The 24,697-nt window shown below is 37.2% G+C and overlaps 32 non-coding genes across 32 annotated transcripts; all 32 read right to left on the bottom strand.

Annotated features, from left to right (window-relative positions):
- Window positions 1–269: 269 nt before the first annotated feature.
- On the bottom strand, window positions 270–410 carry LOC145657741 (U4 spliceosomal RNA). Its single transcript, XR_014123616.1, has one exon. It is a non-coding gene; the product is annotated as a U4 spliceosomal RNA (small nuclear RNA).
- A 634-nt stretch (window positions 411–1,044) lies between these two features.
- Window positions 1,045–1,185, bottom strand: LOC145657777 (U4 spliceosomal RNA). Its single transcript, XR_014123652.1, has one exon. It is a non-coding gene; the product is annotated as a U4 spliceosomal RNA (small nuclear RNA).
- A 634-nt stretch (window positions 1,186–1,819) lies between these two features.
- Window positions 1,820–1,960, bottom strand: LOC145657682 (U4 spliceosomal RNA). Its single transcript, XR_014123558.1, has one exon. It is a non-coding gene; the product is annotated as a U4 spliceosomal RNA (small nuclear RNA).
- A 634-nt stretch (window positions 1,961–2,594) lies between these two features.
- Window positions 2,595–2,735, bottom strand: LOC145657735 (U4 spliceosomal RNA). The gene has a single exon (XR_014123610.1). It is a non-coding gene; the product is annotated as a U4 spliceosomal RNA (small nuclear RNA).
- Window positions 2,736–3,369: 634 nt separating this feature from the next.
- On the bottom strand, window positions 3,370–3,510 carry LOC145657673 (U4 spliceosomal RNA). The gene has a single exon (XR_014123549.1). It is a non-coding gene; the product is annotated as a U4 spliceosomal RNA (small nuclear RNA).
- Window positions 3,511–4,144: 634 nt separating this feature from the next.
- Window positions 4,145–4,285, bottom strand: LOC145657688 (U4 spliceosomal RNA). The gene has a single exon (XR_014123564.1). It is a non-coding gene; the product is annotated as a U4 spliceosomal RNA (small nuclear RNA).
- A 634-nt stretch (window positions 4,286–4,919) lies between these two features.
- Window positions 4,920–5,060, bottom strand: LOC145657767 (U4 spliceosomal RNA). Its single transcript, XR_014123642.1, has one exon. It is a non-coding gene; the product is annotated as a U4 spliceosomal RNA (small nuclear RNA).
- A 634-nt stretch (window positions 5,061–5,694) lies between these two features.
- LOC145657744 (U4 spliceosomal RNA) lies at window positions 5,695–5,835 on the bottom strand. Its single transcript, XR_014123619.1, has one exon. It is a non-coding gene; the product is annotated as a U4 spliceosomal RNA (small nuclear RNA).
- A 634-nt stretch (window positions 5,836–6,469) lies between these two features.
- LOC145657734 (U4 spliceosomal RNA) lies at window positions 6,470–6,610 on the bottom strand. The gene has a single exon (XR_014123609.1). It is a non-coding gene; the product is annotated as a U4 spliceosomal RNA (small nuclear RNA).
- A 634-nt stretch (window positions 6,611–7,244) lies between these two features.
- Window positions 7,245–7,385, bottom strand: LOC145657804 (U4 spliceosomal RNA). Its single transcript, XR_014123678.1, has one exon. It is a non-coding gene; the product is annotated as a U4 spliceosomal RNA (small nuclear RNA).
- Window positions 7,386–8,019: 634 nt separating this feature from the next.
- LOC145657681 (U4 spliceosomal RNA) lies at window positions 8,020–8,160 on the bottom strand. The gene has a single exon (XR_014123557.1). It is a non-coding gene; the product is annotated as a U4 spliceosomal RNA (small nuclear RNA).
- A 634-nt stretch (window positions 8,161–8,794) lies between these two features.
- LOC145657733 (U4 spliceosomal RNA) lies at window positions 8,795–8,935 on the bottom strand. The gene has a single exon (XR_014123608.1). It is a non-coding gene; the product is annotated as a U4 spliceosomal RNA (small nuclear RNA).
- A 634-nt stretch (window positions 8,936–9,569) lies between these two features.
- On the bottom strand, window positions 9,570–9,710 carry LOC145657803 (U4 spliceosomal RNA). The gene has a single exon (XR_014123677.1). It is a non-coding gene; the product is annotated as a U4 spliceosomal RNA (small nuclear RNA).
- A 634-nt stretch (window positions 9,711–10,344) lies between these two features.
- LOC145657732 (U4 spliceosomal RNA) lies at window positions 10,345–10,485 on the bottom strand. Its single transcript, XR_014123607.1, has one exon. It is a non-coding gene; the product is annotated as a U4 spliceosomal RNA (small nuclear RNA).
- Window positions 10,486–11,119: 634 nt separating this feature from the next.
- On the bottom strand, window positions 11,120–11,260 carry LOC145657826 (U4 spliceosomal RNA). Its single transcript, XR_014123700.1, has one exon. It is a non-coding gene; the product is annotated as a U4 spliceosomal RNA (small nuclear RNA).
- Window positions 11,261–11,894: 634 nt separating this feature from the next.
- Window positions 11,895–12,035, bottom strand: LOC145657687 (U4 spliceosomal RNA). Its single transcript, XR_014123563.1, has one exon. It is a non-coding gene; the product is annotated as a U4 spliceosomal RNA (small nuclear RNA).
- Window positions 12,036–12,669: 634 nt separating this feature from the next.
- Window positions 12,670–12,810, bottom strand: LOC145657766 (U4 spliceosomal RNA). The gene has a single exon (XR_014123641.1). It is a non-coding gene; the product is annotated as a U4 spliceosomal RNA (small nuclear RNA).
- A 634-nt stretch (window positions 12,811–13,444) lies between these two features.
- Window positions 13,445–13,585, bottom strand: LOC145657772 (U4 spliceosomal RNA). Its single transcript, XR_014123647.1, has one exon. It is a non-coding gene; the product is annotated as a U4 spliceosomal RNA (small nuclear RNA).
- Window positions 13,586–14,219: 634 nt separating this feature from the next.
- Window positions 14,220–14,360, bottom strand: LOC145657765 (U4 spliceosomal RNA). Its single transcript, XR_014123640.1, has one exon. It is a non-coding gene; the product is annotated as a U4 spliceosomal RNA (small nuclear RNA).
- A 634-nt stretch (window positions 14,361–14,994) lies between these two features.
- LOC145657731 (U4 spliceosomal RNA) lies at window positions 14,995–15,135 on the bottom strand. The gene has a single exon (XR_014123606.1). It is a non-coding gene; the product is annotated as a U4 spliceosomal RNA (small nuclear RNA).
- A 634-nt stretch (window positions 15,136–15,769) lies between these two features.
- LOC145657761 (U4 spliceosomal RNA) lies at window positions 15,770–15,910 on the bottom strand. The gene has a single exon (XR_014123636.1). It is a non-coding gene; the product is annotated as a U4 spliceosomal RNA (small nuclear RNA).
- Window positions 15,911–16,544: 634 nt separating this feature from the next.
- Window positions 16,545–16,685, bottom strand: LOC145657692 (U4 spliceosomal RNA). The gene has a single exon (XR_014123567.1). It is a non-coding gene; the product is annotated as a U4 spliceosomal RNA (small nuclear RNA).
- Window positions 16,686–17,319: 634 nt separating this feature from the next.
- On the bottom strand, window positions 17,320–17,460 carry LOC145657740 (U4 spliceosomal RNA). The gene has a single exon (XR_014123615.1). It is a non-coding gene; the product is annotated as a U4 spliceosomal RNA (small nuclear RNA).
- A 634-nt stretch (window positions 17,461–18,094) lies between these two features.
- On the bottom strand, window positions 18,095–18,235 carry LOC145657776 (U4 spliceosomal RNA). Its single transcript, XR_014123651.1, has one exon. It is a non-coding gene; the product is annotated as a U4 spliceosomal RNA (small nuclear RNA).
- Window positions 18,236–18,869: 634 nt separating this feature from the next.
- Window positions 18,870–19,010, bottom strand: LOC145657802 (U4 spliceosomal RNA). The gene has a single exon (XR_014123676.1). It is a non-coding gene; the product is annotated as a U4 spliceosomal RNA (small nuclear RNA).
- Window positions 19,011–19,644: 634 nt separating this feature from the next.
- Window positions 19,645–19,785, bottom strand: LOC145657680 (U4 spliceosomal RNA). The gene has a single exon (XR_014123556.1). It is a non-coding gene; the product is annotated as a U4 spliceosomal RNA (small nuclear RNA).
- Window positions 19,786–20,419: 634 nt separating this feature from the next.
- On the bottom strand, window positions 20,420–20,560 carry LOC145657730 (U4 spliceosomal RNA). The gene has a single exon (XR_014123605.1). It is a non-coding gene; the product is annotated as a U4 spliceosomal RNA (small nuclear RNA).
- A 634-nt stretch (window positions 20,561–21,194) lies between these two features.
- Window positions 21,195–21,335, bottom strand: LOC145657672 (U4 spliceosomal RNA). Its single transcript, XR_014123548.1, has one exon. It is a non-coding gene; the product is annotated as a U4 spliceosomal RNA (small nuclear RNA).
- Window positions 21,336–21,969: 634 nt separating this feature from the next.
- LOC145657686 (U4 spliceosomal RNA) lies at window positions 21,970–22,110 on the bottom strand. Its single transcript, XR_014123562.1, has one exon. It is a non-coding gene; the product is annotated as a U4 spliceosomal RNA (small nuclear RNA).
- A 634-nt stretch (window positions 22,111–22,744) lies between these two features.
- On the bottom strand, window positions 22,745–22,885 carry LOC145657764 (U4 spliceosomal RNA). The gene has a single exon (XR_014123639.1). It is a non-coding gene; the product is annotated as a U4 spliceosomal RNA (small nuclear RNA).
- A 634-nt stretch (window positions 22,886–23,519) lies between these two features.
- On the bottom strand, window positions 23,520–23,660 carry LOC145657743 (U4 spliceosomal RNA). Its single transcript, XR_014123618.1, has one exon. It is a non-coding gene; the product is annotated as a U4 spliceosomal RNA (small nuclear RNA).
- Window positions 23,661–24,294: 634 nt separating this feature from the next.
- On the bottom strand, window positions 24,295–24,435 carry LOC145657729 (U4 spliceosomal RNA). The gene has a single exon (XR_014123604.1). It is a non-coding gene; the product is annotated as a U4 spliceosomal RNA (small nuclear RNA).
- Between the last annotated feature and the right edge of the window lie 262 nt (window positions 24,436–24,697).

Raw genomic sequence — 24,697 nt, 5'->3', positions numbered from 1 at the left:
GAGTCACTTGCCATTAAGATACCATCATTCCCAAATTACCTCAACAAAACAAAAAAAGAATCAACTAAACTGCTCAAGAAATATAATGGGATTGTAAACTTGCATAGACTGTGCAGCCAACTCAGTGGACAGTGAATTATAAAAACAAACAAAATCTCTCCAGCACAAACAGAAGAAAGCAATAAACAGAAGAACAACCAACAATAACACTATCACTTTCCAAACAAAAAACAAATCAGTAACAATAATGACTTTCACAATTTGACAAGTCTCCAAAGAGACTAGCAAAAATTGCCAAGGCTGACTATTTTTCAAGTCATCCAACCGGGGTATTGGGTAAAGTTTTCAACCAGCAATGATCACGCTTCGGATAAACCTCATAAGCTACGATATTGCCTCTGCGAAAGAATAAGACAACAATCCAGAAGGAAAAGTACATAGGATCTGCACAGAGAAACTCATGAATGGAATCTGTTTTGACATCATGCACAAATGAATTGCTGTATGTTCAAGTAACCAAAAAACATCAAATGTATAAATATCATTTTGGGGGGAAGCTATAGTCATGATCAAACTAATGGCATAAAAAAACAATAATGCATGGGCAACAGCAAAAAGGATCATGGGAATTATAGCACTGTAAAGGCGGAGTCAAGTAGGGAACAATGAGTACAGGAGGAATGAAATATGGAACATCATGTGCATGCTGCCCATACAAGTGAGTACAGGCATTTGCCAGGGTAAATAATAGCTCAAGAAGCCAGCAGACAGACAGGAGTCACTTGCCATTAAGATACCATCATTCCCAAATTACCTCAACAAAACAAAAAAAGAATCAACTAAACTGCTCAAGAAATATAATGGGATTGTAAACTTGCATAGACTGTGCAGCCAACTCAGTGGACAGTGAATTATAAAAACAAACAAAATCTCTCCAGCACAAACAGAAGAAAGCAATAAACAGAAGAACAACCAACAATAACACTATCACTTTCCAAACAAAAAACAAATCAGTAACAATAATGACTTTCACAATTTGACAAGTCTCCAAAGAGACTAGCAAAAATTGCCACGGCTGACTATTTTTCAAGTCATCCAAGCAGGGTATTGGGTAAAGTTTTCAACCAGCAATGATCATGCTTCGGATAAACCTCATAAGGTACGATATTGCCTCTGCAAAAGAATAAGACAGCAATCCAGAAGGAAAAGTACATAGGATCTGCACAGAGAAACTCATGAATGGAATCTGTTTTGACATCATGCACAAATGAATTGCTGTATGTTCAAGTAGCCAAAAAACATCAAATGTATAAATATCATTTTGGGGGGAAGCTATAGTCATGATCAAACTAATGGCATAAAAAAACAATAATGCATGGGCAACAGCAAAAAGGATCATAGGAATTATAGCACTGTAAAGGCGGAGTCAAGGAGGGAACAATGAGTACAGGAGGAATGAAATATGGAACATCATGTGCATGCTGCCCATACAAGTGAGTACAGGCATTTGCCAGGGTAAATAATAGCTCAAGAAGCCAGCAGACAGAAAGGAATCACTTGCCATTAAGATACCATCATTCCCATATTATCTCAACAAAACAAAAAAAGAATCAACTAAACTGCTCAAGAAATATAATGGGATTGTAAACTTGCATAGACTGTGCACCCAACACAGTGGACAGTGAATTATAAAAACAAACAAAATCTCTCCAGCACAAACATAAGAAAGCAATAAACAGAAGAACAACCAACAATAACACTATGACTTTCCAAACAAAAAACAAATCAGTAACAATAATGACTTTCACAATTTGACAAGTCTCCAAGGAGACTAGCAAAAATTGCCATGGCTGACTATTTTTCAAGTCATCCAAGCAGGGTATTGGGTAAAGTTTTCAACCAGCAATGATCACGCTTCGGATAAACCTCATAAGCTACGATATTGCCTCTGCGAAAGAATAAGACAGCAATCCAGAAGGAAAAGTACATAGGATCTGCACAGAGAAACTCATGAATGGAATCTGTTTTGACATCATGCACAAATGAATTGCTGTATGTTCAAGTAGCCAAAAAACATCAAATGTATAAATATCATTTTGGGGGGAAGCTATAGTCATGATCAAACTAATGGCATAAAAAAACAATAATGCATGGGCAACAGCAAAAAGGATCATGGGAATTATAGCACTGTAAAGGCGGAGTCAAGGAAGGAACAATGAGTACAGGAGGAATGAAATATGGAACATCATGTGCATGCTGCCCATACAAGTGTGTACAGGCATTTGCCAGGGTAAATAATAGCTCAAGAAGCCAGCAGACAGACAGGAGTCACTTGCCATTAAGATACCATCATTCCCAAATTACCTCAACAAAACAAAAAAAGAATCAACTAAACTGCTCAAGAAATATAATGGGATTGTAAACTTGCATAGACTGTGCACCCAACACAGTGGACAGTGAATTATAAAAACAAACAAAATCTCACCAGCACAAACAGAAGAAAGCAATAAACAGAAAAACAACCAACAATAACACTATGACTTTCCAAACAAAAAACAAATCAGTAACAATAATGACTTTCACAATTTGACAAGTCTCCAAGGAGACTAGCAAAAATTGCCATGGCTGACTATTTTTCAAGTCATCCAAGCAGGGTATTGGGTAAAGTTTTCAAACAGCAATGATCACGCTTCGGATAAACCTCATAAGCTACGATATTGCCTCTGCGAAAGAATAAGACAGCAATCCAGAAGGAAAAGTACATAGGATCCGCACAGAGAAACTCATGAATGGAATCTGTTTTGACATCATGCACAAATGAATTGCTGTATGTTCAAGTAGCCAAAAAACATCAAATGTATAAATATCATTTTGGGGGGAAGCTATAGTCATGATCAAACTAATGGCATAAAAAAACAATAATGCATGGGCAACAGCAAAAAGGATCATGGAAATTATAGCACTGTAAAGGCGGAGTCAAGGAGGGAACAATGAGTACAGGAGGAATGAAATATGGAACATCATGTGCATGCTGCCCATACAAGTGAGTACAGGCATTTGCCAGGGTAAATAATAGCTCAAGAAGCCAGCAGACAGAAAGGAGTCACTTGCCATTAAGATACCATCATTCCCATATTATCTCAACAAAACAAAAAAAGAATCAACTAAACTGCTCAAGAAATATAATGGGATTGTAAACTTGCATAGACTGTGCACCCAACACAGTGGACAGTGAATTATAAAAACAAACAAAATCTCTCCAGCACAAACATAAGAAAGCAATAAACAGAAGAACAACCAACAATAACACTATGACTTTCCAAACAAAAAACAAATCAGTAACAATAATGACTTTCACAATTTGACAGGTCTCCAAAGAGACTAGCAAAAATTGCCATGGCTGACTATTTTTCAAGTCATCCAAGCTGGGTATTGGGTAAAGTTTTCAACCAGCAATGATCACGCTTCGGATAAACCTCATAAGCTACGATATTGCCTCTGCGAAAGAATAAGACAGCAATCCAGAAGGAAAAGTACATAGGATCTGCACAGAGAAACTCATGAATGGAATCTGTTTTGACATCATGCACAAATGAATTGCTGTATGTTCAAGTAGCCAAAAAACATCAAATGTATAAATATCATTTTGGGGGGAAGCTATAGTCATGATCAAACTAATGGCATAAAAAAACAATAATGCATGGGCAACAGCAAAAAGGATCATGGGAATTATAGCACTGTAAAGGCGGAGTCAAGGAGGGAACAATGAGTACAGGAGGAATGAAATATGGAACATCATGTGCATGCTGCCCATACAAGTGAGTACAGGCATTTGCCAGGGTAAATAATAGCTCAAGAAGCCAGCAGACAGACAGGAGTCACTTGCCATTAAGATACCATCATTCCCATATTATCTCAACAAAACAAAAAAAGAATCAACTAAACTGCTCAAGAAATATAATGGGATTGTAAACTTGCATAGACTGTGCACTCAACACAGTGGACAGTGAATTATAAAAACAAACAAAATCTCTCCAGCACAAACATAAGAAAGCAATAAACAGAAGAACAACCAACAAAAACACTATGACTTTCCAAACAAAAAACAAATCAGTAACAATAATGACTTTCACAATTTGACAAGTCTCCAAAGAGACTAGCAAAAATTGCCATGGCTGACTATTTTTCAAGTCATCCAAGCAGGGTATTGGGTAAAGTTTTCAACCAGCAATGATCACGCTTCGGATAAACCTCATAAGCTACGATATTACCTCTGCGAAAGAATAAGACAACAATCCAGAAGGAAAAGTACATAGGATCTGCACAGAGAAACTCATGAATGGAATCTGTTTTGACATCATGCACAAATGAATTGCTGTATGTTCAAGTAACCAAAAAACATCAAATGTATAAATATCATTTTGGGGGGAAGCTATAGTCATGATCAAACTAATGGCATAAAAAAACAATAATGCATGGGCAACAGCAAAAAGGATCATGGGAATTATAGCACTGTAAAGGCGGAGTCAAGTAGGGAACAATGAGTACAGGAGGAATGAAATATGGAACATCATGTGCATGCTGCCCATACAAGTGAGTACAGGCAATTGCCAGGGTAAATAATAGCTCAAGAAGCCAGCAGACAGACAGGAGTCACTTGCCATTAAGATACCATCATTCCCAAATTACCTCAACAAAACAAAAAAAGAATCAACTAAACTGCTCAAGAAATATAATGGGATTGTAAACTTGCATAGACTGTGCAGCCAACTCAGTGGACAGTGAATTATAAAAACAAACAAAATCTCTCCAGCACAAACAGAAGAAAGCAATAAACAGAAGAACAACCAACAATAACACTATCACTTTCCAAACAAAAAACAAATCAGTAACAATAATGACTTTCACAATTTGACAAGTCTCCAAAGAGACTAGCAAAAATTGCCATGGCTGACTATTTTTCAAGTCATCCAAGCAGGGTATTGGGTAAAGTTTTCAACCAGCAATGATCATGCTTCGGATAAACCTCATAAGGTACGATATTGCCTCTGCAAAAGAATAAGACAGCAATCCAGAAGGAAAAGTACATAGGATCTGCACAGAGAAACTCATGAATGGAATCTGTTTTGACATCATGCACAAATGAATTGCTGTATGTTCAAGTAGCCAAAAAACATCAAATGTATAAATATCATTTTGGGGGGAAGCTATAGTCATGATCAAACTAATGGCATAAAAAAACAATAATGCATGGGCAACAGCAAAAAGGATCATAGGAATTATAGCACTGTAAAGGCGGAGTCAAGTAGGGAACAATGAGTACAGGAGGAATGAAATATGGAACATCATGTGCATGCTGCCCATACAAGTGTGTACAGGCATTTGCCAGGGTAAATAATAGCTCAAGAAGCCAGCAGACAGACAGGAGTCACTTGCCATTAAGATACCATCATTCCCAAATTACCTCAACAAAACAAAAAAAGAATCAACTAAACTGCTCAAGAAATATAATGGGATTGTAAACTTGCATAGACTGTGCACCCAACACAGTGGACAGTGAATTATAAAAACAAACAAAATCTCACCAGCACAAACAGAAGAAAGCAATAAACAGAAAAACAACCAACAATAACACTATGACTTTCCAAACAAAAAACAAATCAGTAACAATAATGACTTTCACAATTTGACAAGTCTCCAAGGAGACTAGCAAAAATTGCCATGGCTGACTATTTTTCAAGTCATCCAAGCAGGGTATTGGGTAAAGTTTTCAAACAGCAATGATCACGCTTCGGATAAACCTCATAAGCTAAGATATTGCCTCTGCGAAAGAATAAGACAGCAATCCAGAAGGAAAAGTACATAGGATCCGCACAGAGAAACTCATGAATGGAATCTGTTTTGACATCATGCACAAATGAATTGCTGTATGTTCAAGTAGCCAAAAAACATCAAATGTATAAATATCATTTTGGGGGGAAGCTATAGTCATGATCAAACTAATGGCATAAAAAAACAATAATGCATGGGCAACAGCAAAAAGGATCATGGAAATTATAGCACTGTAAAGGCGGAGTCAAGGAGGGAACAATGAGTACAGGAGGAATGAAATATGGAACATCATGTGCATGCTGCCCATACAAGTGAGTACAGGCATTTGCCAGGGTAAATAATAGCTCAAGAAGCCAGCAGACAGACAGGAGTCACTTGCCATTAAGATACCATCATTCCCAAATTACCTCAACAAAACAAAAAAAGAATCAACTAAACTGCTCAAGAAATATAATGGGATTGTAAACTTGCATAGACTGTGCACCCAACACAGTGGACAGTGAATTATAAAAACAAACAAAATCTCACCAGCACAAACAGAAGAAAGCAATAAACAGAAAAACAACCAACAATAACACTATGACTTTCCAAACAAAAAACAAATCAGTAACAATAATGACTTTCACAATTTGACAAGTCTCCAAGGAGACTAGCAAAAATTGCCATGGCTGACTATTTTTCAAGTCATCCAAGCAGGGTATTGGGTAAAGTTTTCAAACAGCAATGATCACGCTTCGGATAAACCTCATAAGCTACGATATTGCCTCTGCGAAAGAATAAGACAGCAATCCAGAAGGAAAAGTACATAGGATCCGCACAGAGAAACTCATGAATGGAATCTGTTTTGACATCATGCACAAATGAATTGCTGTATGTTCAAGTAGCCAAAAAACATCAAATGTATAAATATCATTTTGGGGGGAAGCTATAGTCATGATCAAACTAATGGCATAAAAAAACAATAATGCATGGGCAACAGCAAAAAGGATCATGGAAATTATAGCACTGTAAAGGCGGAGTCAAGGAGGGAACAATGAGTACAGGAGGAATGAAATATGGAACATCATGTGCATGCTGCCCATACAAGTGAGTACAGGCATTTGCCAGGGTAAATAATAGCTCAAGAAGCCAGCAGACAGAAAGGAGTCACTTGCCATTAAGATACCATCATTCCCATATTATCTCAACAAAACAAAAAAAGAATCAACTAAACTGCTCAAGAAATATAACGGGATTGTAAACTTGCATAGACTGTGCACCCAACACAGTGGACAGTGAATTATAAAAACAAACAAAATCTCTCCAGCACAAACATAAGAAAGCAATAAACAGAAGAACAACCAACAATAACACTATGACTTTCCAAACAAAAAACAAATCAGTAACAATAATGACTTTCACAATTTGACAGGTCTCCAAAGAGACTAGCAAAAATTGCCATGGCTGACTATTTTTCAAGTCATCCAAGCGGGGTATTGGGTAAAGTTTTCAACCAGCAATGATCACGCTTCGGATAAACCTCATAAGCTACGATATTGCCTCTGCGAAAGAATAAGACAGCAATCCAGAAGGAAAAGTACATAGGATCTGCACAGAGAAACTCATGAATGGAATCTGTTTTGACATCATGCACAAATGAATTGCTGTATGTTCAAGTAGCCAAAAAACATCAAATGTATAAATATCATTTTGGGGGGAAGCTATAGTCATGATCAAACTAATGGCATAAAAAAACAATAATGCATGGGCAACAGCAAAAAGGATCATGGGAATTATAGCACTGTAAAGGCGGAGTCAAGGAGGGAACAATGAGTACAGGAGGAATGAAATATGGAACATCATGTGCATGCTGCCCATACAAGTGAGTACAGGCATTTGCCAGGGTAAATAATAGCTCAAGAAGCCAGCAGACAGACAGGAGTCACTTGCCATTAAGATACCATCATTCCCATATTATCTCAACAAAACAAAAAAAGAATCAACTAAACTGCTCAAGAAATATAATGGGATTGTAAACTTGCATAGACTGTGCACTCAACACAGTGGACAGTGAATTATAAAAACAAACAAAATCTCTCCAGCACAAACATAAGAAAGCAATAAACAGAAGAACAACCAACAATAACACTATGACTTTCCAAACAAAAAACAAATCAGTAACAATAATGACTTTCACAATTTGACAAGTCTCCAAGGAGACTAGCAAAAATTGCCATGGCTGACTATTTTTCAAGTCATCCAAGCAGGGTATTGGGTAAAGTTTTCAACCAGCAATGATCACGCTTCGGATAAACCTCATAAGCTACGATATTGCCTCTGCGAAAGAATAAGACAGCAATCCAGAAGGAAAAGTACATAGGATCTGCACAGAGAAACTCATGAATGGAATCTGTTTTGACATCATGCACAAATGAATTGCTGTATGTTCAAGTAGCCAAAAAACATCAAATGTATAAATATCATTTTGGGGGGAAGCTATAGTCATGATCAAACTAATGGCATAAAAAAACAATAATGCATGGGCAACAGCAAAAAGGATCATGGGAATTATAGCACTGTAAAGGCGGAGTCAAGGAAGGAACAATGAGTACAGGAGGAATGAAATATGGAACATCATGTGCATGCTGCCCATACAAGTGTGTACAGGCATTTGCCAGGGTAAATAATAGCTCAAGAAGCCAGCAGACAGACAGGAGTCACTTGCCATTAAGATACCATCATTCCCAAATTACCTCAACAAAACAAAAAAAGAATCAACTAAACTGCTCAAGAAATATAATGGGATTGTAAACTTGCATAGACTGTGCACCCAACACAGTGGACAGTGAATTATAAAAACAAACAAAATCTCACCAGCACAAACAGAAGAAAGCAATAAACAGAAAAACAACCAACAATAACACTATGACTTTCCAAACAAAAAACAAATCAGTAACAATAATGACTTTCACAATTTGACAAGTCTCCAAGGAGACTAGCAAAAATTGCCATGGCTGACTATTTTTCAAGTCATCCAAGCAGGGTATTGGGTAAAGTTTTCAAACAGCAATGATCACGCTTCGGATAAACCTCATAAGCTACGATATTGCCTCTGCGAAAGAATAAGACAGCAATCCAGAAGGAAAAGTACATAGGATCCGCACAGAGAAACTCATGAATGGAATCTGTTTTGACATCATGCACAAATGAATTGCTGTATGTTCAAGTAGCCAAAAAACATCAAATGTATAAATATCATTTTGGGGGGAAGCTATAGTCATGATCAAACTAATGGCATAAAAAAACAATAATGCATGGGCAACAGCAAAAAGGATCATGGAAATTATAGCACTGTAAAGGCGGAGTCAAGGAGGGAACAATGAGTACAGGAGGAATGAAATATGGAACATCATGTGCATGCTGCCCATACAAGTGAGTACAGGCATTTGCCAGGGTAAATAATAGCTCAAGAAGCCAGCAGACAGAAAGGAGTCACTTGCCATTAAGATACCATCATTCCCATATTATCTCAACAAAACAAAAAAAGAATCAACTAAACTGCTCAAGAAATATAATGGGATTGTAAACTTGCATAGACTGTGCACCCAACACAGTGGACAGTGAATTATAAAAACAAACAAAATCTCTCCAGCACAAACATAAGAAAGCAATAAACAGAAGAACAACCAACAATAACACTATGACTTTCCAAACAAAAAACAAATCAGTAACAATAATGACTTTCACAATTTGACAGGTCTCCAAAGAGACTAGCAAAAATTGCCATGGCTGACTATTTTTCAAGTCATCCAAGCGGGGTATTGGGTAAAGTTTTCAACCAGCAATGATCACGCTTCGGATAAACCTCATAAGCTACGATATTGCCTCTGCGAAAGAATAAGACAGCAATCCAGAAGGAAAAGTACATAGGATCTGCACAGAGAAACTCATGAATGGAATCTGTTTTGACATCATGCACAAATGAATTGCTGTATGTTCAAGTAGCCAAAAAACATCAAATGTATAAATATCATTTTGGGGGGAAGCTATAGTCATGATCAAACTAATGGCATAAAAAAACAATAATGCATGGGCAACAGCAAAAAGGATCATGGGAATTATAGCACTGTAAAGGCGGAGTCAAGGAAGGAACAATGAGTACAGGAGGAATGAAATATGGAACATCATGTGCATGCTGCCCATACAAGTGTGTACAGGCATTTGCCAGGGTAAATAATAGCTCAAGAAGCCAGCAGACAGACAGGAGTCACTTGCCATTAAGATACCATCATTCCCAAATTACCTCAACAAAACAAAAAAAGAATCAACTAAACTGCTCAAGAAATATAATGGGATTGTAAACTTGCATAGACTGTGCACCCAACACAGTGGACAGTGAATTATAAAAACAAACAAAATCTCACCAGCACAAACAGAAGAAAGCAATAAACAGAAAAACAACCAACAATAACACTATGACTTTCCAAACAAAAAACAAATCAGTAACAATAATGACTTTCACAATTTGACAAGTCTCCAAGGAGACTAGCAAAAATTGCCATGGCTGACTATTTTTCAAGTCATCCAAGCAGGGTATTGGGTAAAGTTTTCAAACAGCAATGATCACGCTTCGGATAAACCTCATAAGCTACGATATTGCCTCTGCGAAAGAATAAGACAGCAATCCAGAAGGAAAAGTACATAGGATCCGCACAGAGAAACTCATGAATGGAATCTGTTTTGACATCATGCACAAATGAATTGCTGTATGTTCAAGTAGCCAAAAAACATCAAATGTATAAATATCATTTTGGGGGGAAGCTATAGTCATGATCAAACTAATGGCATAAAAAAACAATAATGCATGGGCAACAGCAAAAAGGATCATGGAAATTATAGCACTGTAAAGGCGGAGTCAAGGAGGGAACAATGAGTACAGGAGGAATGAAATATGGAACATCATGTGCATGCTGCCCATACAAGTGAGTACAGGCATTTGCCAGGGTAAATAATAGCTCAAGAAGCCAGCAGACAGAAAGGAGTCACTTGCCATTAAGATACCATCATTCCCATATTATCTCAACAAAACAAAAAAAGAATCAACTAAACTGCTCAAGAAATATAATGGGATTGTAAACTTGCATAGACTGTGCACCCAACACAGTGGACAGTGAATTATAAAAACAAACAAAATCTCTCCAGCACAAACATAAGAAAGCAATAAACAGAAGAACAACCAACAATAACACTATGACTTTCCAAACAAAAAACAAATCAGTAACAATAATGACTTTCACAATTTGACAGGTCTCCAAAGAGACTAGCAAAAATTGCCATGGCTGACTATTTTTCAAGTCATCCAAGCGGGGTATTGGGTAAAGTTTTCAACCAGCAATGATCACGCTTCGGATAAACCTCATAAGCTACGATATTGCCTCTACGAAAGAATAAGACAGCAATCCAGAAGGAAAAGTACATAGGATCTGCACAGAGAAACTCATGAATGGAATCTGTTTTGACATCATGCACAAATGAATTGCTGTATGTTCAAGTAGCCAAAAAACATCAAATGTATAAATATCATTTTGGGGGGAAGCTATAGTCATGATCAAACTAATGGCATAAAAAAACAATAATGCATGGGCAACAGCAAAAAGGATCATGGGAATTATAGCACTGTAAAGGCGGAGTCAAGGAGGGAACAATGAGTACAGGAGGAATGAAATATGGAACATCATGTGCATGCTGCCCATACAAGTGAGTACAGGCATTTGCCAGGGTAAATAATAGCTCAAGAAGCCAGCAGACAGACAGGAGTCACTTGCCATTAAGATACCATCATTCCCATATTATCTCAACAAAACAAAAAAAGAATCAACTAAACTGCTCAAGAAATATAATGGGATTGTAAACTTGCATAGACTGTGCACTCAACACAGTGGACAGTGAATTATAAAAACAAACAAAATCTCTCCAGCACAAACATAAGAAAGCAATAAACAGAAGAACAACCAACAAAAACACTATGACTTTCCAAACAAAAAACAAATCAGTAACAATAATGACTTTCACAATTTGACAAGTCTCCAAAGAGACTAGCAAAAATTGCCATGGCTGACTATTTTTCAAGTCATCCAAGCAGGGTATTGGGTAAAGTTTTCAACCAGCAATGATCACGCTTCGGATAAACCTCATAAGCTACGATATTACCTCTGCGAAAGAATAAGACAACAATCCAGAAGGAAAAGTACATAGGATCTGCACAGAGAAACTCATGAATGGAATCTGTTTTGACATCATGCACAAATGAATTGCTGTATGTTCAAGTAACCAAAAAACATCAAATGTATAAATATCATTTTGGGGGGAAGCTATAGTCATGATCAAACTAATGGCATAAAAAAACAATAATGCATGGGCAACAGCAAAAAGGATCATGGGAATTATAGCACTGTAAAGGCGGAGTCAAGTAGGGAACAATGAGTACAGGAGGAATGAAATATGGAACATCATGTGCATGCTGCCCATACAAGTGAGTACAGGCAATTGCCAGGGTAAATAATAGCTCAAGAAGCCAGCAGACAGACAGGAGTCACTTGCCATTAAGATACCATCATTCCCAAATTACCTCAACAAAACAAAAAAAGAATCAACTAAACTGCTCAAGAAATATAATGGGATTGTAAACTTGCATAGACTGTGCAGCCAACTCAGTGGACAGTGAATTATAAAAACAAACAAAATCTCTCCAGCACAAACAGAAGAAAGCAATAAACAGAAGAACAACCAACAATAACACTATCACTTTCCAAACAAAAAACAAATCAGTAACAATAATGACTTTCACAATTTGACAAGTCTCCAAAGAGACTAGCAAAAATTGCCATGGCTGACTATTTTTCAAGTCATCCAAGCAGGGTATTGGGTAAAGTTTTCAACCAGCAATGATCATGCTTCGGATAAACCTCATAAGGTACGATATTGCCTCTGCAAAAGAATAAGACAGCAATCCAGAAGGAAAAGTACATAGGATCTGCACAGAGAAACTCATGAATGGAATCTGTTTTGACATCATGCACAAATGAATTGCTGTATGTTCAAGTAGCCAAAAAACATCAAATGTATAAATATCATTTTGGGGGGAAGCTATAGTCATGATCAAACTAATGGCATAAAAAAACAATAATGCATGGGCAACAGCAAAAAGGATCATAGGAATTATAGCACTGTAAAGGCGGAGTCAAGTAGGGAACAATGAGTACAGGAGGAATGAAATATGGAACATCATGTGCATGCTGCCCATACAAGTGAGTACAGGCATTTGCCAGGGTAAATAATAGCTCAAGAAGCCAGCAGACAGACAGGAGTCACTTGCCATTAAGATACCATCATTCCCATATTATCTCAACAAAACAAAAAAAGAATCAACTAAACTGCTCAAGAAATATAATGGGATTGTAAACTTGCATAGACTGTGCACTCAACACAGTGGACAGTGAATTATAAAAACAAACAAAATCTCTCCAGCACAAACATAAGAAAGCAATAAACAGAAGAACAACCAACAATAACACTATGACTTTCCAAACAAAAAACAAATCAGTAACAATAATGACTTTCACAATTTGACAAGTCTCCAAAGAGACTAGCAAAAATTGCCATGGCTGACTATTTTACAAGTCATCCAAGCGGGGTATTGGGTAAAGTTTTCAACCAGCAATGATCACGCTTCGGATAAACCTCATAAGCTACGATATTGCCTCTGCGAAAGAATAAGACAGCAATCCAGAAGGAAAAGTACATAGGATCTGCACAGAGAAACTCATGAATGGAATCTGTTTTGACATCATGCACAAATGAATTGCTGTATGTTCAAGTAGCCAAAAAACATCAAATGTATCAATATCATTTTGGGGGGAAGCTATAGTCATGATCAAACTAATGGCATAAAAAAACAATAATGCATGGGCAACAGCAAAAAGGATCATGGGAATTATAGCACTGTAAAGGCGGAGTCAAGTAGGGAACAATGAGTACAGGAGGAATGAAATATGGAACATCATGTGCATGCTGCCCATACAAGTGAGTACAGGCATTTGCCAGGGTAAATAATAGCTCAAGAAGCCAGCAGACAGACAGGAGTCACTTGCCATTAAGATACCATCATTCCCAAATTACCTCAACAAAACAAAAAAAGAATCAACTAAACTGCTCAAGAAATATAATGGGATTGTAAACTTGCATAGACTGTGCAGCCAACTCAGTGGACAGTGAATTATAAAAACAAACAAAATCTCTCCAGCACAAACAGAAGAAAGCAATAAACAGAAGAACAACCAACAATAACACTATCACTTTCCAAACAAAAAACAAATCAGTAACAATAATGACTTTCACAATTTGACAAGTCTCCAAAGAGACTAGCAAAAATTGCCATGGCTGACTATTTTTCAAGTCATCCAAGCAGGGTATTGGGTAAAGTTTTCAACCAGCAATGATCATGCTTCGGATAAACCTCATAAGGTACGATATTGCCTCTGCAAAAGAATAAGACAGCAATCCAGAAGGAAAAGTACATAGGATCTGCACAGAGAAACTCATGAATGGAATCTGTTTTGACATCATGCACAAATGAATTGCTGTATGTTCAAGTAGCCAAAAAACATCAAATGTATAAATATCATTTTGGGGGGAAGCTATAGTCATGATCAAACTAATGGCATAAAAAAACAATAATGCATGGGCAACAGCAAAAAGGATCATGGGAATTATAGCATTATAAAGGCGGAGTCAAGGAGGGAACAATGAGTACAGGAGGAATGAAATATGGAACATCATGTGGATGCTGCTCATACAAGTGAGTACAGGCATTTGCCAGGGTAAATAATAGCTCAAGAAGCCAGCAGACAGAAAGGAGTCACTTGCCATTAAGATACCATCATTCCCATATTATCTCAACAAAACAAAAAAAGAATCAACTAAACTGCTCAAGAAATATAATGGGATTGTAAACTTGCATAGACTGTGCACCCAACACAGTGGACAGTGAATTATAAAAACAAACAAAATCTCACCAGCACAAACAGAAGAAAGCAATAAACAGAAAAACAACCAACAATAACACTATGACTTTCCAAACAAAAAACAAATCAGTAACAATAACGACTTTCACAATTTGACAAGTCTCCAAGGAGACTAGCAAAAATTGCCATGGCTGACTATTTTTCAAGTCATCCAAGCAGGGTATTGGGTAAAGTTTTCAAACAGCAATGATCACGCTTCGGATAAACCTCATAAGCTACGATATTGCCTCTGCGAAAGAATAAGACAGCAATCCAGAAGGAAAAGTACATAGGATCCGCACAGAGAAACTCATGAATGGAATCTGTTTTGACATCATGCACAAATGAATTGCTGTATGTTCAAGTAGCCAAAAAACATCAAATGTATAAATATCATTTTGGGGGGAAGCTATAGTCATGATCAAACTAATGGCATAAAAAAACAATAATGCATGGGCAACAGCAAAAAGGATCATGGGAATTATAGCACTGTAAAGGCGGAGTCAAGGAGGGAACAATGAGTACAGGAGGAATGAAATATGGAACATCATGTGCATGCTGCCCATACAAGTGTGTACAGGCATTTGCCAGGGTAAATAATAGCTCAAGAAGCCAGCAGACAGACAGGAGTCACTTGCCATTAAGATACCATCATTCCCAAATTACCTCAACAAAACAAAAAAAGAATCAACTAAACTGCTCAAGAAATATAATGGGATTGTAAACTTGCATAGACTGTGCACCCAACACAGTGGACAGTGAATTATAAAAACAAACAAAATCTCACCAGCACAAACACAAGAAAGCAATAAACAGAAAAACAACCAACAATAACACTATGACTTTCCAAACAAAAAACAAATCAGTAACAATAATGACTTTCACAATTTGACAAGTCTCCAAAGAGACTAGCAAAAATTGCCATGGCTGACTATTTTACAAGTCATCCAAGCGGGGTATTGGGTAAAGTTTTCAACCAGCAATGATCACGCTTCGGATAAACCTCATAAGCTACGATATTGCCTCTGCGAAAGAATAAGACAGCAATCCAGAAGGAAAAGTACATAGGATCTGCACAGAGAAACTCATGAATGGAATCTGTTTTGACATCATGCACAAATGAATTGCTGTATGTTCAAGTAGCCAAAAAACATCAAATGTATCAATATCATTTTGGGGGGAAGCTATAGTCATGATCAAACTAATGGCATAAAAAAACAATAATGCATGGGCAACAGCAAAAAGGATCATGGGAATTATAGCACTGTAAAGGCGGAGTCAAGGAGGGAACAATGAGTACAGGAGGAATGAAATATGGAACATCATGTGCATGCTGCCCATACAAGTGAGTACAGGCATTTGCCAGGGTAAATAATAGCTCAAGAAGCCAGCAGACAGACAGGAGTCACTTGCCATTAAGATACCATCATTCCCATATTATCTCAACAAAACAAAAAAAGAATCAACTAAACTGCTCAAGAAATATAATGGGATTGTAAACTTGCATAGACTGTGCACTCAACACAGTGGACAGTGAATTATAAAAACAAACAAAATCTCTCCAGCACAAACATAAGAAAGCAATAAACAGAAGAACAACCAACAATAACACTATGACTTTCCAAACAAAAAACAAATCAGTAACAATAATGACTTTCACAATTTGACAAGTCTCCAAAGAGACTAGCAAAAATTGCCATGGCTGACTATTTTTCAAGTCATCCAAGCAGGGTATTGGGTAAAGTTTTCAACCAGCAATGATCACGCTTCGGATAAACCTCATAAGCTACGATATTGCCTCTGCGAAGAAATAAGACAACAATCCAGAAGGAAAAGTACATAGGATCTGCACAGAGAAACTCATGAATGGAATCTGTTTTGACATCATGCACAAATGAATTGCTGTATGTTCAAGTAACCAAAAAACATCAAATGTATAAATATCATTTTGGGGGGAAGCTATAGTCATGATCAAACTAATGGCATAAAAAAACAATAATGCATGGGCAACAGCAAAAAGGATCATGGGAATTATAGCACTGTAAAGGCGGAGTCAAGTAGGGAACAATGAGTACAGGAGGAATGAAATATGGAACATCATGTGCATGCTGCCCATACAAGTGAGTACAGGCATTTGCCAGGGTAAATAATAGCTCAAGAAGCCAGCAGACAGACAGGAGTCACTTGCCATTAAGATACCATCATTCCCAAATTACCTCAACAAAACAAAAAAAGAATCAACTAAACTGCTCAAGAAATATAATGGGATTGTAAACTTGCATAGACTGTGCAGCCAACTCAGTGGACAGTGAATTATAAAAACAAACAAAATCTCTCCAGCACAAACAGAAGAAAGCAATAAACAGAAGAACAACCAACAATAACACTATCACTTTCCAAACAAAAAACAAATCAGTAACAATAATGACTTTCACAATTTGACAAGTCTCCAAAGAGACTAGCAAAAATTGCCAAGGCTGACTATTTTTCAAGTCATCCAACCGGGGTATTGGGTAAAGTTTTCAACCAGCAATGATCACGCTTCGGATAAACCTCATAAGCTACGATATTGCCTCTGCGAAAGAATAAGACAACAATCCAGAAGGAAAAGTACATAGGATCTGCACAGAGAAACTCATGAATGGAATCTGTTTTGACATCATGCACAAATGAATTGCTGTATGTTCAAGTAACCAAAAAACATCAAATGTATAAATATCATTTTGGGGGGAAGCTATAGTCATGATCAAACTAATGGCATAAAAAAACAATAATGCATGGGCAACAGCAAAAAGGATCATGGGAATTATAGCACTGTAAAGGCGGAGTCAAGTAGGGAACAATGAGTACAGGAGGAATGAAATATGGAACATCATGTGCATGCTGCCCATACAAGTGAGTACAGGCATTTGCCAGGGTAAATAATAGCTCAAGAAGCCAGCAGACAGACAGGAGTCACTTGCCATTAAGATACCATCATTCCCAAATTACCTCAACAAAACAAAAAAAGAATCAACTAAACTGCTCAAGAAATATAATGGGATTGTAAACTTGCATAGACTGTGCAGCCAACTCAGTGGACAGTGAATTATAAAAACAAACAAAATCTCTCCAGCACAAACAGAAGAAAGCAATAAACAGAAGAACAACCAACAATAACACTATCACTTTCCAAACAAAAAACAAATCAGTAACAATAATGACTTTCACAATTTGACAAGTCTCCAAAGAGACTAGCAAAAATTGCCACGGCTGACTATTTTTCAAGTCATCCAAGCAGGGTATTGGGTAAAGTTTTCAACCAGCAATGATCATGCTTCGGATAAACCTCATAAGGTACGATATTGCCTCTGCAAAAGAATAAGACAGCAATCCAGAAGGAAAAGTACATAGGATCTGCACAGAGAAACTCATGAATGGAATCTGTTTTGACATCATGCACAAATGAATTGCTGTATGTTCAAGTAGCCAAAAAACATCAAATGTATAAATATCATTTTGGGGGGAAGCTATAGTCATGATCAAACTAATGGCATAAAAAAACAATAATGCATGGGCAACAGCAAAAAGGATCATAGGAATTATAGCACTGTAAAGGCGGAGTCAAGGAGGGAACAATGAGTACAGGAGGAATGAAATATGGAACATCATGTGCATGCTGCCCATACAAGTGAGTACAGGCATTTGCCAGGGTAAATAATAGCTCAAGAAGCCAGCAGACAGAAAGGAATCACTTGCCATTAAGATACCATCATTCCCATATTATCTCAACAAAACAAAAAAAGAATCAACTAAACTGCTCAAGAAATATAATGGGATTGTAAACTTGCATAGACTGTGCACCCAACACAGTGGACAGTGAATTATAAAAACAAACAAAATCTCTCCAGCACAAACATAAGAAAGCAATAAACAGAAGAACAACCAACAATAACACTATGACTTTCCAAACAAAAAACAAATCAGTAACAATAATGACTTTCACAATTTGACAGGTCTCCAAAGAGACTAGCAAAAATTGCCATGGCTGACTATTTTTCAAGTCATCCAAGCGGGGTATTGGGTAAAGTTTTCAACCAGCAATGATCACGCTTCGGATAAACCTCATAAGCTACGATATTGCCTCTGCGAAAGAATAAGACAGCAATCCAGAAGGAAAAGTACATAGGATCTGCACAGAGAAACTCATGAATGGAATCTGTTTTGACATCATGCACAAATGAATTGCTGTATGTTCAAGTAGCCAAAAAACATCAAATGTATAAATATCATTTTGGGGGGAAGCTATAGTCATGATCAAACTAATGGCATAAAAAAACAATAATGCATGGGCAACAGCAAAAAGGATCATGGGAATTATAGCACTGTAAAGGCGGAGTCAAGGAGGGAACAATGAGTACAGGAGGAATGAAATATGGAACATCATGTGCATGCTGCCCATACAAGTGAGTACAGGCATTTGCCAGGGTAAATAATAGCTCAAGAAGCCAGCAGACAGACAGGAGTCACTTGCCATTAAGATACCATCATTCCCATATTATCTCAACAAAACAAAAAAAGAATCAACTAAACTGCTCAAGAAATATAATGGGATTGTAAACTTGCATAGACTGTGCACTCAACACAGTGGACAGTGAATTATAAAAACAAACAAAATCTCTCCAGCACAATCATAAGAAAGCAATAAACAGAAGAACAACCAACAATAACACTATGACTTTCCAAACAAAAAACAAATCAGTAACAATAATGACTTTCACAATTTGACAAGTCTCCAAGGAGACTAGCAAAAATTGCCATGGCTGACTATTTTTCAAGTCATCCAAGCAGGGTATTGGGTAAAGTTTTCAACCAGCAATGATCACGCTTCGGATAAACCTCATAAGCTACGATATTGCCTCTGCGAAAGAATAAGACAGCAATCCAGAAGGAAAAGTACATAGGATCTGCACAGAGAAACTCATGAATGGAATCTGTTTTGACATCATGCACAAATGAATTGCTGTATGTTCAAGTAGCCAAAAAACATCAAATGTATAAATATCATTTTGGGGGGAAGCTATAGTCATGATCAAACTAATGGCATAAAAAAACAATAATGCATGGGCAACAGCAAAAAGGATCATGGGAATTATAGCACTGTAAAGGCGGAGTCAAGGAAGGAACAATGAGTACAGGAGGAATGAAATATGGAACATCATGTGCATGCTGCCCATACAAGTGTGTACAGGCATTTGCCAGGGTAAATAATAGCTCAAGAAGCCAGCAGACAGACAGGAGTCACTTGCCATTAAGATACCATCATTCCCAAATTACCTCAACAAAACAAAAAAAGAATCAACTAAACTGCTCAAGAAATATAATGGGATTGTAAACTTGCATAGACTGTGCACCCAACACAGTGGACAGTGAATTATAAAAACAAACAAAATCTCACCAGCACAAACAGAAGAAAGCAATAAACAGAAAAACAACCAACAATAACACTATGACTTTCCAAACAAAAAACAAATCAGTAACAATAATGACTTTCACAATTTGACAAGTCTCCAAGGAGACTAGCAAAAATTGCCATGGCTGACTATTTTTCAAGTCATCCAAGCAGGGTATTGGGTAAAGTTTTCAAACAGCAATGATCACGCTTCGGATAAACCTCATAAGCTACGATATTGCCTCTGCGAAAGAATAAGACAGCAATCCAGAAGGAAAAGTACATAGGATCCGCACAGAGAAACTCATGAATGGAATCTGTTTTGACATCATGCACAAATGAATTGCTGTATGTTCAAGTAGCCAAAAAACATCAAATGTATAAATATCATTTTGGGGGGAAGCTATAGTCATGATCAAACTAATGGCATAAAAAAACAATAATGCATGGGCAACAGCAAAAAGGATCATGGAAATTATAGCACTGTAAAGGCGGAGTCAAGGAGGGAACAATGAGTACAGGAGGAATGAAATATGGAACATCATGTGCATGCTGCCCATACAAGTGAGTACAGGCATTTGCCAGGGTAAATAATAGCTCAAGAAGCCAGCAGACAGAAAGGAGTCACTTGCCATTAAGATACCATCATTCCCATATTATCTCAACAAAACAAAAAAAGAATCAACTAAACTGCTCAAGAAATATAATGGGATTGTAAACTTGCATAGACTGTGCACCCAACACAGTGGACAGTGAATTATAAAAACAAACAAAATCTCTCCAGCACAAACATAAGAAAGCAATAAACAGAAGAACAACCAACAATAACACTATGACTTTCCAAACAAAAAACAAATCAGTAACAATAATGACTTTCACAATTTGACAGGTCTCCAAAGAGACTAGCAAAAATTGCCATGGCTGACTATTTTTCAAGTCATCCAAGCTGGGTATTGGGTAAAGTTTTCAACCAGCAATGATCACGCTTCGGATAAACCTCATAAGCTACGATATTGCCTCTGCGAAAGAATAAGACAGCAATCCAGAAGGAAAAGTACATAGGATCTGCACAGAGAAACTCATGAATGGAATCTGTTTTGACATCATGCACAAATGAATTGCTGTATGTTCAAGTAGCCAAAAAACATCAAATGTATAAATATCATTTTGGGGGGAAGCTATAGTCATGATCAAACTAATGGCATAAAAAAACAATAATGCATGGGCAACAGCAAAAAGGATCATGGGAATTATAGCACTGTAAAGGCGGAGTCAAGGAGGGAACAATGAGTACAGGAGGAATGAAATATGGAACATCATGTGCATGCTGCCCATACAAGTGAGTACAGGCATTTGCCAGGGTAAATAATAGCTCAAGAAGCCAGCAGACAGACAGGAGTCACTTGCCATTAAGATACCATCATTCCCATATTATCTCAACAAAACAAAAAAAGAATCAACTAAACTGCTCAAGAAATATAATGGGATTGTAAACTTGCATAGACTGTGCACTCAACACAGTGGACAGTGAATTATAAAAACAAACAAAATCTCTCCAGCACAAACATAAGAAAGCAATAAACAGAAGAACAACCAACAAAAACACTATGACTTTCCAAACAAAAAACAAATCAGTAACAATAATGACTTTCACAATTTGACAAGTCTCCAAAGAGACTAGCAAAAATTGCCATGGCTGACTATTTTTCAAGTCATCCAAGCAGGGTATTGGGTAAAGTTTTCAACCAGCAATGATCACGCTTCGGATAAACCTCATAAGCTACGATATTACCTCTGCGAAAGAATAAGACAACAATCCAGAAGGAAAAGTACATAGGATCTGCACAGAGAAACTCATGAATGGAATCTGTTTTGACATCATGCACAAATGAATTGCTGTATGTTCAAGTAACCAAAAAACATCAAATGTATAAATATCATTTTGGGGGGAAGCTATAGTCATGATCAAACTAATGGCATAAAAAAACAATAATGCATGGGCAACAGCAAAAAGGATCATGGGAATTATAGCACTGTAAAGGCGGAGTCAAGTAGGGAACAATGAGTACAGGAGGAATGAAATATGGAACATCATGTGCATGCTGCCCATACAAGTGAGTACAGGCAATTGCCAGGGTAAATAATAGCTCAAGAAGCCAGCAGACAGACAGGAGTCACTTGCCATTAAGATACCATCATTCCCAAATTACCTCAACAAAACAAAAAAAGAATCAACTAAACTGCTCAAGAAATATAATGGGATTGTAAACTTGCATAGACTGTGCAGCCAACTCAGTGGACAGTGAATTATAAAAACAAACAAAATCTCTCCAGCACAAACAGAAGAAAGCAATAAACAGAAGAACAACCAACAATAACACTATCACTTTCCAAACAAAAAACAAATCAGTAACAATAATGACTTTCACAATTTGACAAGTCTCCAAAGAGACTAGCAAAAATTGCCATGGCTGACTATTTTTCAAGTCATCCAAGCAGGGTATTGGGTAAAGTTTTCAACCAGCAATGATCATGCTTCGGATAAACCTCATAAGGTACGATATTGCCTCTGCAAAAGAATAAGACAGCAATCCAGAAGGAAAAGTACATAGGATCTGCACAGAGAAACTCATGAATGGAATCTGTTTTGACATCATGCACAAATGAATTGCTGTATGTTCAAGTAGCCAAAAAACATCAAATGTATAAATATCATTTTGGGGGGAAGCTATAGTCATGATCAAACTAATGGCATAAAAAAACAATAATGCATGGGCAACAGCAAAAAGGATCATAGGAATTATAGCACTGTAAAGGCGGAGTCAAGTAGGGAACAATGAGTACAGGAGGAATGAAATATGGAACATCATGTGCATGCTGCCCATACAAGTGTGTACAGGCATTTGCCAGGGTAAATAATAGCTCAAGAAGCCAGCAGACAGACAGGAGTCACTTGCCATTAAGATACCATCATTCCCAAATTACCTCAACAAAACAAAAAAAGAATCAACTAAACTGCTCAAGAAATATAATGGGATTGTAAACTTGCATAGACTGTGCACCCAACACAGTGGACAGTGAATTATAAAAACAAACAAAATCTCACCAGCACAAACAGAAGAAAGCAATAAACAGAAAAACAACCAACAATAACACTATGACTTTCCAAACAAAAAACAAATCAGTAACAATAATGACTTTCACAATTTGACAAGTCTCCAAGGAGACTAGCAAAAATTGCCATGGCTGACTATTTTTCAAGTCATCCAAGCAGGGTATTGGGTAAAGTTTTCAAACAGCAATGATCACGCTTCGGATAAACCTCATAAGCTAAGATATTGCCTCTGCGAAAGAATAAGACAGCAATCCAGAAGGAAAAGTACATAGGATCCGCACAGAGAAACTCATGAATGGAATCTGTTTTGACATCATGCACAAATGAATTGCTGTATGTTCAAGTAGCCAAAAAACATCAAATGTATAAATATCATTTTGGGGGGAAGCTATAGTCATGATCAAACTAATGGCATAAAAAAACAATAATGCATGGGCAACAGCAAAAAGGATCATGGAAATTATAGCACTGTAAAGGCGGAGTCAAGGAGGGAACAATGAGTACAGGAGGAATGAAATATGGAACATCATGTGCATGCTGCCCATACAAGTGAGTACAGGCATTTGCCAGGGTAAATAATAGCTCAAGAAGCCAGCAGACAGACAGGAGTCACTTGCCATTAAGATACCATCATTCCCAAATTACCTCAACAAAACAAAAAAAGAATCAACTAAACTGCTCAAGAAATATAATGGGATTGTAAACTTGCATAGACTGTGCACCCAACACAGTGGACAGTGAATTATAAAAACAAACAAAATCTCACCAGCACAAACAGAAGAAAGCAATAAACAGAAAAACAACCAACAATAACACTATGACTTTCCAAACAAAAAACAAATCAGTAACAATAATGACTTTCACAATTTGACAAGTCTCCAAGGAGACTAGCAAAAATTGCCATGGCTGACTATTTTTCAAGTCATCCAAGCAGGGTATTGGGTAAAGTTTTCAAACAGCAATGATCACGCTTCGGATAAACCTCATAAGCTACGATATTGCCTCTGCGAAAGAATAAGACAGCAATCCAGAAGGAAAAGTACATAGGATCCGCACAGAGAAACTCATGAATGGAATCTGTTTTGACATCATGCACAAATGAATTGCTGTATGTTCAAGTAGCCAAAAAACATCAAATGTATAAATATCATTTTGGGGGGAAGCTATAGTCATGATCAAACTAATGGCATAAAAAAACAATAATGCATGGGCAACAGCAAAAAGGATCATGGGAATTATAGCACTGTAAAGGCGGAGTCAAGGAGGGAACAATGAGTA

This window comes from Electrophorus electricus, chromosome 4 (assembly GCF_041902795.1).
Source record: "Electrophorus electricus isolate QZ-2024a chromosome 4, ASM4190279v1, whole genome shotgun sequence".
NCBI classification, from domain to species: Eukaryota; Metazoa; Chordata; class Actinopteri; order Gymnotiformes; family Gymnotidae; genus Electrophorus; species Electrophorus electricus.
Note: the sequence above shows the minus strand (reverse complement) of the source record. Positions and strands in the feature narration are given on the sequence as shown.